This window comes from Abramis brama, assembly GCF_963993115.1.
Source record: "Abramis brama genome assembly, chromosome: 1".
NCBI lineage: Eukaryota > Metazoa > Chordata > Actinopteri > Cypriniformes > Leuciscidae > Abramis > Abramis brama.
This window is the reverse complement of record NC_139963.1, coordinates 42,335,850-42,349,295: the sequence shown is the minus strand read 5'-3', so window position 1 is coordinate 42,349,295 and position 13,446 is coordinate 42,335,850. Positions and strand designations below refer to the sequence as shown.

The 13,446-nt window shown below is 42.8% G+C and overlaps 1 protein-coding gene and 1 long non-coding RNA gene across 3 annotated transcripts in view; both read left to right on the top strand.

Moving 5' to 3' along the window:
• The first annotated feature begins 973 nt into the window (after positions 1–973).
• On the top strand, positions 974–6,615 carry LOC311092575. Its single transcript, XR_014608269.1, has 3 exons — positions 974–1,099; positions 1,463–1,545; positions 5,406–6,615. It is a non-coding gene; the product is annotated as an uncharacterized lncRNA (long non-coding RNA).
• A 2,416-nt stretch (positions 6,616–9,031) lies between these two features.
• LOC311092537 (nucleoside diphosphate kinase, mitochondrial-like) overlaps positions 9,032–13,446 on the top strand; it is a 94,792-nt gene continuing 90,377 nt past the window's right edge. For both annotated transcript variants that reach the window (XM_084129346.1, XM_084129344.1), the window contains exon 1: positions 9,032–9,234. The gene's annotated coding sequence lies outside the window, so the exon portion shown is untranslated. The remainder of the gene's footprint in view (positions 9,235–13,446) is intronic.

The following is a 13,446-nucleotide window of genomic DNA, read 5'->3' as shown; positions in this document are numbered from 1 at the left end:
CTGCGCCATGACTGCGTTTGTTATGCTTCCGTCTTCCATCATCTCGCTTTCTGATTGGACATTGTTTCGTTACACGTGATAATCTCCAGAGCGTGCGCGCGTTTGTCCTCGGGGTCCCCCCCCCCCCCACACACACACATCAGGATTTCTGATCGTATATATTAAACATGTTGAATATTTACGATTTGCGATAGGGGCGGCTCCGACGTTCTTCCGATCAGGTTCGGACACTCTTAACACACCTCACACCAAGGGAAAACCTGATAAGATAATCTGTAGAACCATCAAGATAATCGGGACATAGTTAGGATTGTCGGAAGGGGGGAAATCGGCCCAAAATCAGCCCGATTATCTTTTGGTGTGTACCCAGCATTAATAGATAATGTTTTACAATGAACTCTGTTAGAGAGCTACTTATGGCAGTTTATCTGTTCAATAAAATACCTTTCTCACCTGTTGAGTAATAAAAACAACATCGCCGCGTCACTTTTACAGCATTACAAATCCCTCAATTCTTGCCATCTCTGAAAAGCCAAGCCAATTTGGTTTTATTACAAGCTCTGTCACGTTTCTTTTGTTGTCAGTGGACTCTCCTCTGGTCAGAGGTTTGAGATTTAGCTGATCTATGTCAACCTTTCTCACTCGTTGTGACAACTAACCTCACCATGCCTGCGTCAAAGTAGCCAGAGAGACACTTTTCTCTATTTACGGATATGACGAGACACGCACGGGCGAGCGACGCACGTACAGTACGCAATTTCCAGTGAAAACCATCCCGACAGGTTATAACTTATACTAGGTTTACCATAGTGAATCAGACAAAAACATGTTTTAGAAGAAGGATTGATTACGTTTAATTACAATGAACTTCCATAATCAACAAACCACTTACCATAATAATCATCTCAGGATATTTAATTTTCCTCTTTACTTAAGAATATACGTACAACCACAGTATGACTTTTGTCTCATCCAGGGTATTTTCTCCGTCACCAACCCTTACACAGACATCTTCCTGCTGGCACGGGTGGAAAAGGTTTTACAGAATGGCATTACCCATTGCGCTGAGCCCTACATTAAGACCTCCGACATCAGCAAGGTCTGCTGCTGAATAACACGCATTCTTCAAGAGAACTGTAAAATCTTCTTAGGCATGATGTCTTTCTACTTGAACAGAGCATTGCATAACAGACAATAAGTGCACTTTAACATTTTAAATATCAGTCTGATGGGGAAAATACAAGAATAGTGTATAAAGATAATATAAGATGTGTTGTATTTATACAGTTGTTGGTTGTTAAGTAATGTTTAATAGTTAAAGCGTGGCTTCTTATTCCATTAACTCATGATTTGTCATACTTCCAGTATTTCCAGAGGTTTTGGCTTTTGTTAATTCAGATTTAAATGCTTCCAGAATGTACTGTAGAATATTTCCATGTATTTTTATTTGTCTGTTTCTCAGACAGTGCAGAAAGTCCTGAAGACTGCCAAGCAGACGTGCCAACGGCTGGGCCAGTACCGGATGCCCTTCGCTTGGGCTGCCAAGTAAGACAGTAACTCACTTCTTATTCATATTCACTTAAAGGGATAGTTCACACAAATATAAAAATTGTGTTAGTAATTACAATTTCCAAACCGGTAAGACTTTCGCTCATCTTCAGAAAACAAATGAACATATTTTTGCTGAAATATGAGCCAGTTCTGTACTCTCCATTGACAGCTACGCAACTACCACTTTGGCGCTTCAAAAAGTTCATAAAGAGATTGTAAAACTAATCCACATGAATTGAGCACTGTAGCGAATGGACAAAACTCATGATTACTTGTCATTATAAATTTTAAGGAAGCTTTTAACCCTTAAACTCATAATTGTAAATTAAAGCATGGCGCCGTGAGTCTGGACTGAATTGATCTCTTTTGACAAGTTTGTTACCAAGTGATACTTAACCGTCTGGGGACCAAGGTGTTTTTGGGGCCCTTGAGATGTTCTGACATGCCTTGACATTTGTGCTTTTTTCAGTTATTTATAAACATGTTAATGGCAAAGGTGTAAATTCACTCTTATAGCGCAAACAGGGCTACCATAATATGCGAGCAACTTGTATGTAGATGTTTGTATTTTTAAGAGAATAATGTTTATGCGTGGTTATTGGAAAAAATTTAAATGAAAGTTGCTGAATTAAGACCACAAAACACATATTAAATATGTGTCCACAAGACTTTTAACTAATGGATGTTGTCCCTTTGAGTTCTAGCTTCAAAATTATGTGAAAATAGTCTTGCTTTATCGTTCACAAAAAAAAATACATTGATTTAAATGGTGTAAAACAGGTTTTGCTTGGAAAGCCAATATGCGAGTGGGAGGAGTAGTTTACACCCACTCTGCATAATGACTCTGCCTAATGAGCCATTCTTTCAGGTGTGACACTGACTGAGCCACAATGCAAGGACAAAAGATGTATTTAGAAGAAGACTTATATTGACCATTTAATATTTCGCTTACATCTCTCTTGTAAATATGTTTTGCTATTTTATTAAAAATTTTACAATTACAACAATAATTACAATTTCAACAATATTTCAAGTGTACTCTTTCTTTGTAAAAAAGAAAAAGAAAAAAGATTATAGGCCTACATTTTATCATATGTATTCATTAGTTTGAATATAGCCAACATTGGAACATCTAACATCTTAGTCTATGACTTTATTTTTGACAAATATATATATATATATATATATATATATATATATATATATATAACGTTAGATATGAGCAGAAATTGCTAAACAAAAGCTTATTTGATTTTGTGTTTATTTTCATTGCTAAAAAAAAAAAACGAGCAAAACGCGCGGGCGCGTTTTTGGTCCCCAGAGGGTTAACAGAGAACATCTCAGAACTCGAGGAGAGGGTTTCAAAGAGACTCTTATCTGCTCACATCTCTCTCTCCAAGCCAGAGACCCAGGTGGCCAGGAGATCTCTACACACTCTCTCACACACACACACACACGCAAACATCCCTTTGCCTTTAATTCCGAAAACAAGTGAGTCAGAAATCTGTAGGTGACATATTAGTATATTTGTACTTTATATATTACCATATATTAAAGCCTGCATGTTTGATTAGTTGTGTTTTATTCTATTGTAAACAAATGGGGGGAATTACAAAATAAAAAAACAATTTGGGCTAAATCAGGTTTACAGAGATTTGAATAATCCACACATCTGTGATCTACACGTAATGCCTGGTATTGACTTAAAGCAGTGTGCAGTTATCTCACCATAAGGTAACCACAAACATATGGTGCATCAATAAAAAACAATTGTTCCGCACAGCAAACTCTTACACTACATTTTAAAGGTGCTGTATGTAGTTTTTAGCGGCCTCTAGCGGTGATGTTTCAGATTGCAACCAATAAGTTTACAAGCGCGTGCTCTTACGCGTGCTCGAATTTATGACCGAGCACTGTGGGTACCGGCCAGACTGAGACGCGCCACGCAACACACGGGAGAAAGCATCATGCAGACATGCTGGAAACTCAGGTAAACTCCCACTGCAACGTTACAATAATAGGCTACTTTTATCAGCTTGACGTTGAACTAATGCTCCATGCTCGTACTATGATAAGTAGGCTATGGAACCCTATCAACCGTGCCGAATTTTGCCACTGCAAACACCACTTCACATTTTCTTCAGGAAATGTACATTCTAGGTTTGTAGATAAGGTTTCTCCATGATTCAAATGCCCTGCCGATGCTGATCCGTGTTTTTTTACCCGAAGTTCATCCGATTCACGTCTGGCCTTACGAGCTTCAGCAGAAAAAACTTTTTTTTTTTTTTTATCAATATGTGGAGTTTGTGTTGGAGTCTGTGTTTTGCTGGGCGCAGGTCGTTTCTTAGTGTTATCAGACATGTCATAAGTTGCAGTGTCGTCGCTGTTGAGTGCAAAGTCAGTAGGCTAGACGAGTGTAGAGGCTCGGGAGCGCGCATGCAGGTGACGTCAGTCACGTCACTGGCGGTAAATCCGACCCGGGACCTTCACATAAAAATAAGAATACTTGCTCTCAGAGGTAATAGCAAAACCCGCAAAGTGAATAATTTTAATGTGAGATTACAACCCTTTCACACACAGGCAATACAAAAAGGATTCGTTTTGGTAGAAAAGCTACATACAGCACCTTTAACCTAAAATGTTTAATAATGAATTATTTTAAACAGACATTAATCACCTGACAACTGTAGGGCTACATGTGCATGCTCACTTTAAAGAATAACGTTTGATGCTGACAGCATTGACACACATTAGATATCGGAAGCTATTAACACTTGCATTTACAATAATTTGGGTTAACAAGAACTGAAATGTTTTATTCTTTTGCTAAATACTTACTTGTGTATTCTGATTATTCAATGGAAGAGGCGAACTTGAGCACTGCATTGAGGGGCGGGAAGTGATGAGGGCGCTGAAAATGTTTAAACATTTGATTGGTTTCCAAGCGGTAGTGGGTGTTTCCTAGAGCAGCGAATGACTAAAATTCAGGCCAATGTACCTTTTTTTATTAATTTATTAATTTATTATTATTAGTTAATACTTTTACCATTCCAAATACAATCACAAACAAAGAAACAAAAATGCGTGTATGAGTCAAAAAGACAAAAGCAGAGAGCAGAATAAATAAAGCAGACAGATATATAACTACAATAACTAGCATAAATTATTCACACTGAATTATTTAAAATTCTGCAAACATTTCCCGAAAATGGATTGTTTAGAATTAAACTGTAAAAACAGTCCCCCGACTATTAATGAGCAAGCGTGTAATATTAGATGTAGTAACAACATTCGTCCCCATTAGAGATTATGAGTTATGTTTCTGTACAAAATAAATAAATAAATAAATAATAATAAAAATAATAATAATTACGTGTATTTCTGCATGCACCTTCGGCATCTGCACAAGATGGAATCGTGAATCTTCATATGATTAAGGGGCGGGACGATGACGTTGACTATAATACATTTCTGCGTGCAATCCATACGCACTTTTCATCAATAGAAGTTTAACGGGAGGGTTTTGCGTACCATATGAACGCAAAATGTGACTTTGGCTTGTAAATACTACGCCAAATGAAAATGAAAACTCGTGGTATAGATACGCAGTAGTAAGAGACTGGGTTGGTTAAAACACAACAAACACCATCAGATCACATTTTCTCTTTGTTCATTTGGCTGTTATAACTCAGATACAACAGCCAGTCAAAATGTAAAGTTAATGATTTAAGGGTCAAGAGCCCAACTAAAGCAAACACTGATCACCATAATGGTTTTGGATCACCAAACTGATCAGCATTTGTGTTTAAAAAGTATATAAATGTTTTTTTTTTGTGTGTGTGTGAAAATGACAGACTGTTTTGCTAGATAAGACCCTTATTCCCTGGCTGGGATCGTGTAAAGCCCTTCAAAGCTGCATTGAAAACTGCAATTTGGGCCTTCAACCATTAGACCAACCATTAGGGGGGTGAGTAAATTGTCAAGAAATATTAATTCTGAAGTGAACTAATAATTTAAGTCTTTAAGTAAATACCATTCGCTTCTATCTGCTGATTCTGCGATCTAGCCAGTTTTCAGGCAACTGGTGAAATGGTGAGTTTGTGTGGTTGTTTTGGAGGCGTGTTAAGGGCGAGTTTTAGGGTAGTGCTGCGGGGCTACCGGTTGCCAGAGGCTGCAGTACCAATGGGTGGAGCTTGACGTCCAGACGGTTCAACCAAACCCTAACCCCAATCACTGAATATAACTCCACCCATTAGATCCACAGAGGTAGAGCAGGTCAGCTGGACTAGGTCAAACTCCAGCCATTACGTTCAGAGAGGGGGGGGCTGGACTTCATTTGGCTCTGCAGCACCACTTGGGCTCAGTGCTGGAGGTCTGAGGACACTTTTTGTGTATAAGGGATAACATTTTATTTTTGTAACTTAATTCAATGCCGTGACAATACCATATAATAAGATAAAAGCATCGGCAAGGCATGTGTCATCATTTTGCTTGTAATGTCTCCTTGTATCCGTTTATTAAGGTAAGACACATTATTTGATACATTTTCATTGTATTCCTAAAGTTTTTTTTTATTATGTTCCTACATTTTTCAACTCATGAGCACATGTGCTCCTTGGGAAAAAGTAAGCGTCAAGCCCTGTTAGGCTGCTCCCCGGCGGTGCTTGTACCCGTTTAATGTAAACTGCAGGCTCCCGTAAAAATGTTATTAACTAACATTAACTAAGATCAATAACTACTGCAATTTTCAGAGAGGCTATAGCAATAACAAGCTATATTGAAAGGATTAGATCCCACCCTCCCTTCAGAGTGTCTCCAGACACGCCTCCTTCAAAGGCTCGTTACATCATAAGAAGAATGGCATCTACGCTAATTTTAGTGTCTTTGTTTATCCCGAGGTTTTCCCGCAGCCTGCCGGATCCAGGCCGTATCCAGATCTGATGAAGGACCTGCGCCTGGACCCGATGACAACGCAGTGCTGAAGTGCCAACTAGTCGCTCCCTATGGAGGATCCCTTTGCCACTCTACAGATAAAGCGTTGTCGGGAAACTCAATTCGTGTATCTACCCCGAATTGATAAAATAAAATAAAATTCTGTATCAAAATTATAAGGAAACACCAGTACTTTGTTTAGGCTTGGTTTGTAGGGAATTCCAAACCTGCGCACATATATTCAAACGCACATAACTATAGAACAAATTCTTAATGCGCATGTGAACGCCATCAGCGTTTCTCACAGGATCGCGTTTAAAGTCTGTGTAGAGAGAATTGTGTCGTCTTAGCGGCCCCTAATTTAATAACAAATGATTGTTGCGACGTAAGCGAATCAATCATAACTAACCTTAGCTGGAAAATAACTTTACTAAAGAACCGCTATAAAGCCAAAACAATCTCTGTTACCATAAATTATACACTTTGAAACAACCTACATTGTTAAAAGCGCTATATAAATGAAGATGACTTGACTTGACTTGACTTCAAAACACATGAACACACACAGCAGGGAGCAAACAACAGCATCACAGAGACACCGTTAAACTACCTTATCTCTACCATGTGTTTCAAAGCACATTACATTGCAATAATAATGAACACAACTTAAAGAGCACTGACCTGTACCATCTGTGGATTCATATTGACGTTGATAGTGTTGATAAAGAAACGCATACATTCGAGTCACAAACTGCTCAGAGTATAAAGTCACAGGTTTCCATCTCTTTCAAATGACAGTATTTATGGCATGAACACAGCATAAAGCCCAATTTATACTTCTGCGTCGAACATACGCCGTAGCTACGTTGTAGGCTGTGTGTAGCGCGCGTACCCTTCGGTGTACCCTGACGTGCACCTCTCCAAAAATGTAACAACGCGTCAACTCTACGCGGACGCAAGCGCTGTGATTGGTCTGCTAGGACCGCTCCCTCGGGTTTCACATGCTCCCCCTGCGCGCGTCAACGCGGACAACGACGCAGAAGTATAAATGAAAACCAACGCATTGCCTACAGCGTAGAGGCTCCGGCGTAGGTCCGACGCAGAAGTATAAATCAGCCTTAAGCTTGTTGTTTTAGTTCAGGAGGAACTGTAAAAGGCGGCTGCTGTTTTGGTTGCGGCGCCCTGTGACTGACGTCTGTCTAACATCTGTCTCTCTTCATGAAACTCGCTGATGACGAGTGATGTCTGCGCGAGCAGGTGCGCAGAGGTATGTAAATACACATATGTTGACAGGCAGGTAGGACATCATATCATTGCATTCGGACCGAACATTTTATGGTCCAACGCCTTCCTACAAAGACGATATAAATATACACATAAATACATTTAGAACACTTAACTTAGTGATTGCTATCAGGATGTGAAGAGACTTTCAACCAGCATAACTAAAAACAAAATCTGGACCAGATCGCCTACCCTGCCTTTAACTAACGTTAAGTAATGAGAGCTTGCAGTAAAGTGTTACCAGGAATCCTATTAAACTTCTCCTTCCAGTGTGATGTCACTGTTTACATCGCATTTAGGCAAGTTGAGGCCAGTTCTTGTAAGGAAATAGTTTTTTCTTTTCTTTTGTGTTTGTTTTTCTGAAATTTATATTGCAATAAATCTTGACCTCGTTTAAAAGGACACATCTAATCATAAAACCAGTCATACAGCCATGTTAATTACACATGCACCTTGAATATCACTTAAAACGAATGAGATTAAATTAAGTGGATTGTTACTACTAGTAAAGTATGTAAACCGCGACCTCTAGTGTTCAATGATGATGTATTTTCACATTCCCTCACGTCATTCATAAAGATTTAAGATTACTGGAGTAAAAATGCTAAGTTTAACTGAACGTTAAAGTCTCCTAATAACACTAACTGAATAATTTGTAATTTCCTTTCTCTGCTGTCTGCCTCACATTATCAGTGATCAAGGCTAGTAGAATTATTCACTTGTAGCCTCTACATCTCTGCTAATGGATCAGTTAATGGGATTGAATCCTCTGTTTGAAATGATCAAAAGTAGTCAGCTCTATTTGTGTGTGTTCTCCAAAGACTAACATGTATTGTGTTGTCTCCCTGCCAGCAATCGATTAATGTGTGCTTGTCTTTCGACCTCACTTCACTTTTGGGACAGAATAGCTGAAACAAAAATGTCCCCTGAAGTTAAAATAAAATCGGACAAAATATTCTTTCCAGAGAATAAAAATAATTTAAATAACAAACTGTTAATTCAGTTCCGTGTTTTGTTTAGCTGTCTTTTTCATATGGTTTATGCATTTTTGTGCGTCTATCTTTCACGCCTCTCCAAACAGGAAATGGTTTAAGAGGTCCTGTTTATGCACGTGATGAGCAGTAATTATACTGACTGTAATTTGCGGGTCTCTTCTTCCCAGGACACAAACACACGTGCTCCTCATCTGCACATATATATATATATACTGTGACTGGTCGACTTTGACCTGTCAGGTGAATGACCGCGCGCGCGCGTGTGTGTGTAACGGTCCGGGGGTTAAAAGTATCGGACCGCTCTTAAGTTTCGGAGTTGTAAAAGCGCTGCTCGGTGAAGTTTTGAGAAGGGCTTGACCTGGAAATGAAGATGATGTTTGTGAGATTTGCGTCCACGGAGCGCAAGCGGCCACACAGAGCTCCACGCGCGCTTTGGGACACGGGCACGCGCGCAGCCTCAGCAGTGACACAGGTCTGTTTACATCCATCTCTTTCTGTGTGGAGAACTTTAGGTTACTTACGTAACCCCGGTTCTCTGATAACATTCGCTCGGTATCTCACTATGGGAAACGCCTCTGGGCGTGACAGATCTGGAAGTACCAATTACACCACGTCTGTCAGTTGACAGACCAATCACGACAGTGATGCGGGAGTCCCCCTACCCACATATATACCACTGTCAGTGGTCCCTACTTCATTCTCTGCATATCTCTTCTCCGTGCACTGCAAGGAGGGACGTGTGGTGAGATACCTCACTCATGTTATCAGAGAACCGGGGTTACGTAAGTAACCTTAAGTTCTCTTTCAAACATTCGCTCGGTATCTCACTATGGGATATAGACAACTCCCGTATTGCAGATATGCTGTCTGAAGCAGGCCTGTCAACCAACTGTGATGTATGTAACATAACAATCCCCGAAGAGTGTTTTATTTTTATTTTTTTTATTTTTTTATACACTTAAGACGGAATGAGCCAGTGATGGCTCAGTGACATCCAGTCTATAAAATCGGACAAATGTGTGAGGCGAAGCCCAGCTTGCTGCAGCACATATGTCCTGAACTGAAACGCCCTTAAACAGTGCCCATGAGGTAGCCAGACCTCTGGTAGAATGAGCCCTCAGCCCTTCCGGAGGACAGAGACCACTGCTATTATAACCTAATATAATAGCTTCCACTACCCAGTGGGACAGGCGCTGACGCGAAATAGGTTTCCCCTTATGAGAATCAGCCCATGAAACAAACAACTGATTACTCTTCCTTAGCGCTCTTGTTCTGTCCACATAGTGACGCAACGCACGGACAGGGCACAAGCAATGAAGCCGCGCATCCTCTGATGAGAGAAAAGGCTGTGGATGAAAAGCCAGTAAATCCACCTGTTTACAGGAGAGAGCTGACTCGCTAACTTTAGGGACAAACGCTGGATTACTTTTGAGAGTTACTCTCGAGTAGTCCATAGCGAACTGCATACAGGAGTTATGCACCGAAAATGCGTGAAGTTCACTCACCCGCTTAGCGGTCGAAAGAGCCAATAATAAAGCAGCCTTTAGCGAAAGGAGCTTTAATTCAACACTCTCTATAGGTTCAAAAGGGGGCTGAGATAGTGCGTTAAGGACCACCGACAGATCCCACGGCGGAATCAGTGGCTTTGAAACCCTGTTCAAACGTCGTGCACCTCTCATAAACCTGCATACAAGCGGGTGTTGACCTACAGTGTTTCTGTCAACCCCCACATGACACGCAGAAATTGCGGCAAGATAAACCTTAACAGTTGAAAAGGCTCTGCCCTTATCCAAAAGTTCCTGCAGAAAACACAACGTATCCGCGACAGAACAGAGAAAAGGAACAATATTTCTGTGTGCGCACCATCGCTCAAACACAGCCCATTTCCGATCATATGCCGAGCGCGTTGAAGCAGCTCGCGCGTTCTGAATTGTTTCAATCACCCTAGGAGGCAAACCTGTCACACTCAAGTTTAACCTCTCACGGGCCAGGCCCAAAGAGCCACTTTGTCTGGGGCTGGGTGAAATATCTCCCCGCGCGCTTGCGAGAGAAGGTCCCTGCGCAACGGGAGGGGCCAGGGCTGTGCGTAAAGGAGCTGTATTATCTCCGTCAACCACAACTTCCCTGGCCAGTTCGGGGCAATCATTATGACCGAGTGACCGAACTCTCTTACCCTTCTTAAAGTTGGAAAGATCAGACTCAGTGGAGGAAACGCGTACAGTAGCGCGTTTGGCCACGGGTGCGCCAGAGCATCCACACCCATAGGCGCACCGCTTCTCGCCAGAGAGAAGAACAGAGGACACTGAGTGTTTTCGTGCGAGGCGAAGAGATCTACGGCAGCCCGGCCGAACCTCTCCCACAACTGGCTCACTACCTGAGGGTGGAGAGTCCACTCTCCATACAGAGGATTCCCCCTGGACAAGAGATCCGCCCCCACATTCATTATTCCCGGGACGTGGGTCGCCCGTAGTGAATGAAAATGCTTCACGCCCCACAAGATTATTTTCTGTGCTAGACTGTGAAGCCGATGGGAACGTGTGCCTCCCTGGCGGTTTATGTATGCCACCGTCGTTGTGTTGTCCGACCTGATCAAAATGTGGTGGTTCCTTAAGAACCGCACAAAATGATTCAGAGCCAGAAAAACTGTTAACAGTTCCAGGAAGTTTATGTGTGCGTTTTGTAGCGAGACGGGCCATTTTCCCTTCGCCATCCTGCCCTCGCACACTGCACCCCAACCTGTGAGCGACGCATCCGTCGTAACCACCTTTCTCAGAGAAACTGTTCCCAGCGGAGTCCCTGACTCGAGAAAGGACCGATCTCTCCATTGAAGGAGAGCGTGCATGCAACGTGACGTCACTATCACTCTGCGGTTGAGATGGCGTTTTGGACACAAGCCCTGCGCCGCCGTCCAGTTCTGAAACTCTCTCATTCGCAACAGTCCCAGGGGAATGACAGAAACTGTCGAGGCCATCAGACCTAGAAGACGTAAACACAGTCTGAATGACACTCTGTTTCCTTTCTGAAAAAGGGATAGACAGCTGCGAATTGACCTGACGCGCTCCTCGGACAGAGAAGCTCGATATAGGTCTGAGTTTAGTCTGAGACCCAGGTAAATTATCTCTTGTGTAGGCACCAAGCAGCTTTTTGTTTCGTTTATCTTGAAACCTAAGCTCTGCAAATGAGACACGAGCCTTGTTGTCTCTCTCTCTGCCTGTTGCCATGACGGCGCGCACAGCAGCAGATCGTGCAAATATGCTGACACTCTTAGACCCATTATTCTCAGCGGTGTGAACGCTGCTTCCACACATTTGCTGAAAACCCTGGTCGCTAAAGACAAGCCGAAGGGGACTGTCAAAAACTCGTAGGCTGTGTCTCGATAGGCAAACCTGAGGAATTTTCTGTGTGCTGGGTAGATGCTTATGTGAAAATATGCATCTTTCAGATCGACTGACGTAAGCCAGTCCTTGGGACGAATAGTTTGAGATAACGTCTTTAATGTCAACATTTTGAACTTGTATTTCCTGAGGTGTTTGTTGAGGTTCCGTAAATCGAGAATAGGACGGAGACCCCCCCTCTCTTGGGAATAACGAAGTACCGGGAGTAAAAGCCTTGATGGCTGTCCTCCGGCGGCACAACTCGAATAGCTCTTTTGCTCAATAAAGAGGCTATTTCTTCCTCCACAACCTGAGCTGACTCCCCCTCTGCTGCTGACATTAACACACTGTTGAAACGTGGAGGTTTTACAGCAAATTGCAGACGATAACCCCGGCTTATTGTGGATAAAACCCAGGGGTGTACTGCGCATGCGCGCCAGCTCTCCGCCTGAGCAGCGAGCGGACCGCAGCAGCTCTCGTCCACTAGTGCTGGGGACTGCAGCTCTGATTTTTACAATTTTGTTTTTGTGTGTGTTTTTATTTTCAAACATAGCTGTGCCCTCGGCCCACTGCCTGGATGCACAGGGAACGTGTTTATTATTTCCATAGCACACATGTCTTTTGGAAAACAGCCCTCTGCCCTCTGTTGTAACCCCGTGGGTGGAGGGAGGGAAACTTTTCTGTGAGGCACTGGGGGAACTGGTGCCAACTTCACATCTGAACTGGTCATTATAGAACTTGTGAACAATTTCCCTGTCCGGCGCCTTCTCTTGGCTGGAGGGGGAGAAAATGACCGTTCTCTTTGAGGGAGGATAGCAACAGATACTCCGTGAGTGCTGTTGCTCATCCCTTCGTTCTGAACCTGACGAAATACTAGGTTGCCCGCCGTTTCTTCCCTCCCTGAGGGTTTGCAGGACGGTGTCTGGCTGCAGCCGCCGCGAAGGAAGGTTTACCCCTTTGGCTGAGCTGGCTTTGACTGTGGCTCAGAACGCTGAGGCTGAGGAGGTCTGGGGTTTCTAAAAACTGGCCGACCACCCCCTTGTGGGGCTTCAAACCTAGGCTGTGGTGGATGAGAAGCCCTAACGGTGGATCTGCGAGGGAGGCAGGTCTGGAAAGCCTCACCCTCCTGCTTCTTTTGATCGCACCGTTCTCTCATAGCAGTGACCGATGCCCCGAAAAGGGCTTTGGGCTCAACTGGAGCATCCAAGAAGTCTGCTTTCTCTCTGTCTGACAGCCCTGACAGCCCCAGCCAGAGAGCTCGCTCGCCGACCACTGCCAAGCCCATGCTGCGGCCGCAGCTCTGGACCGCA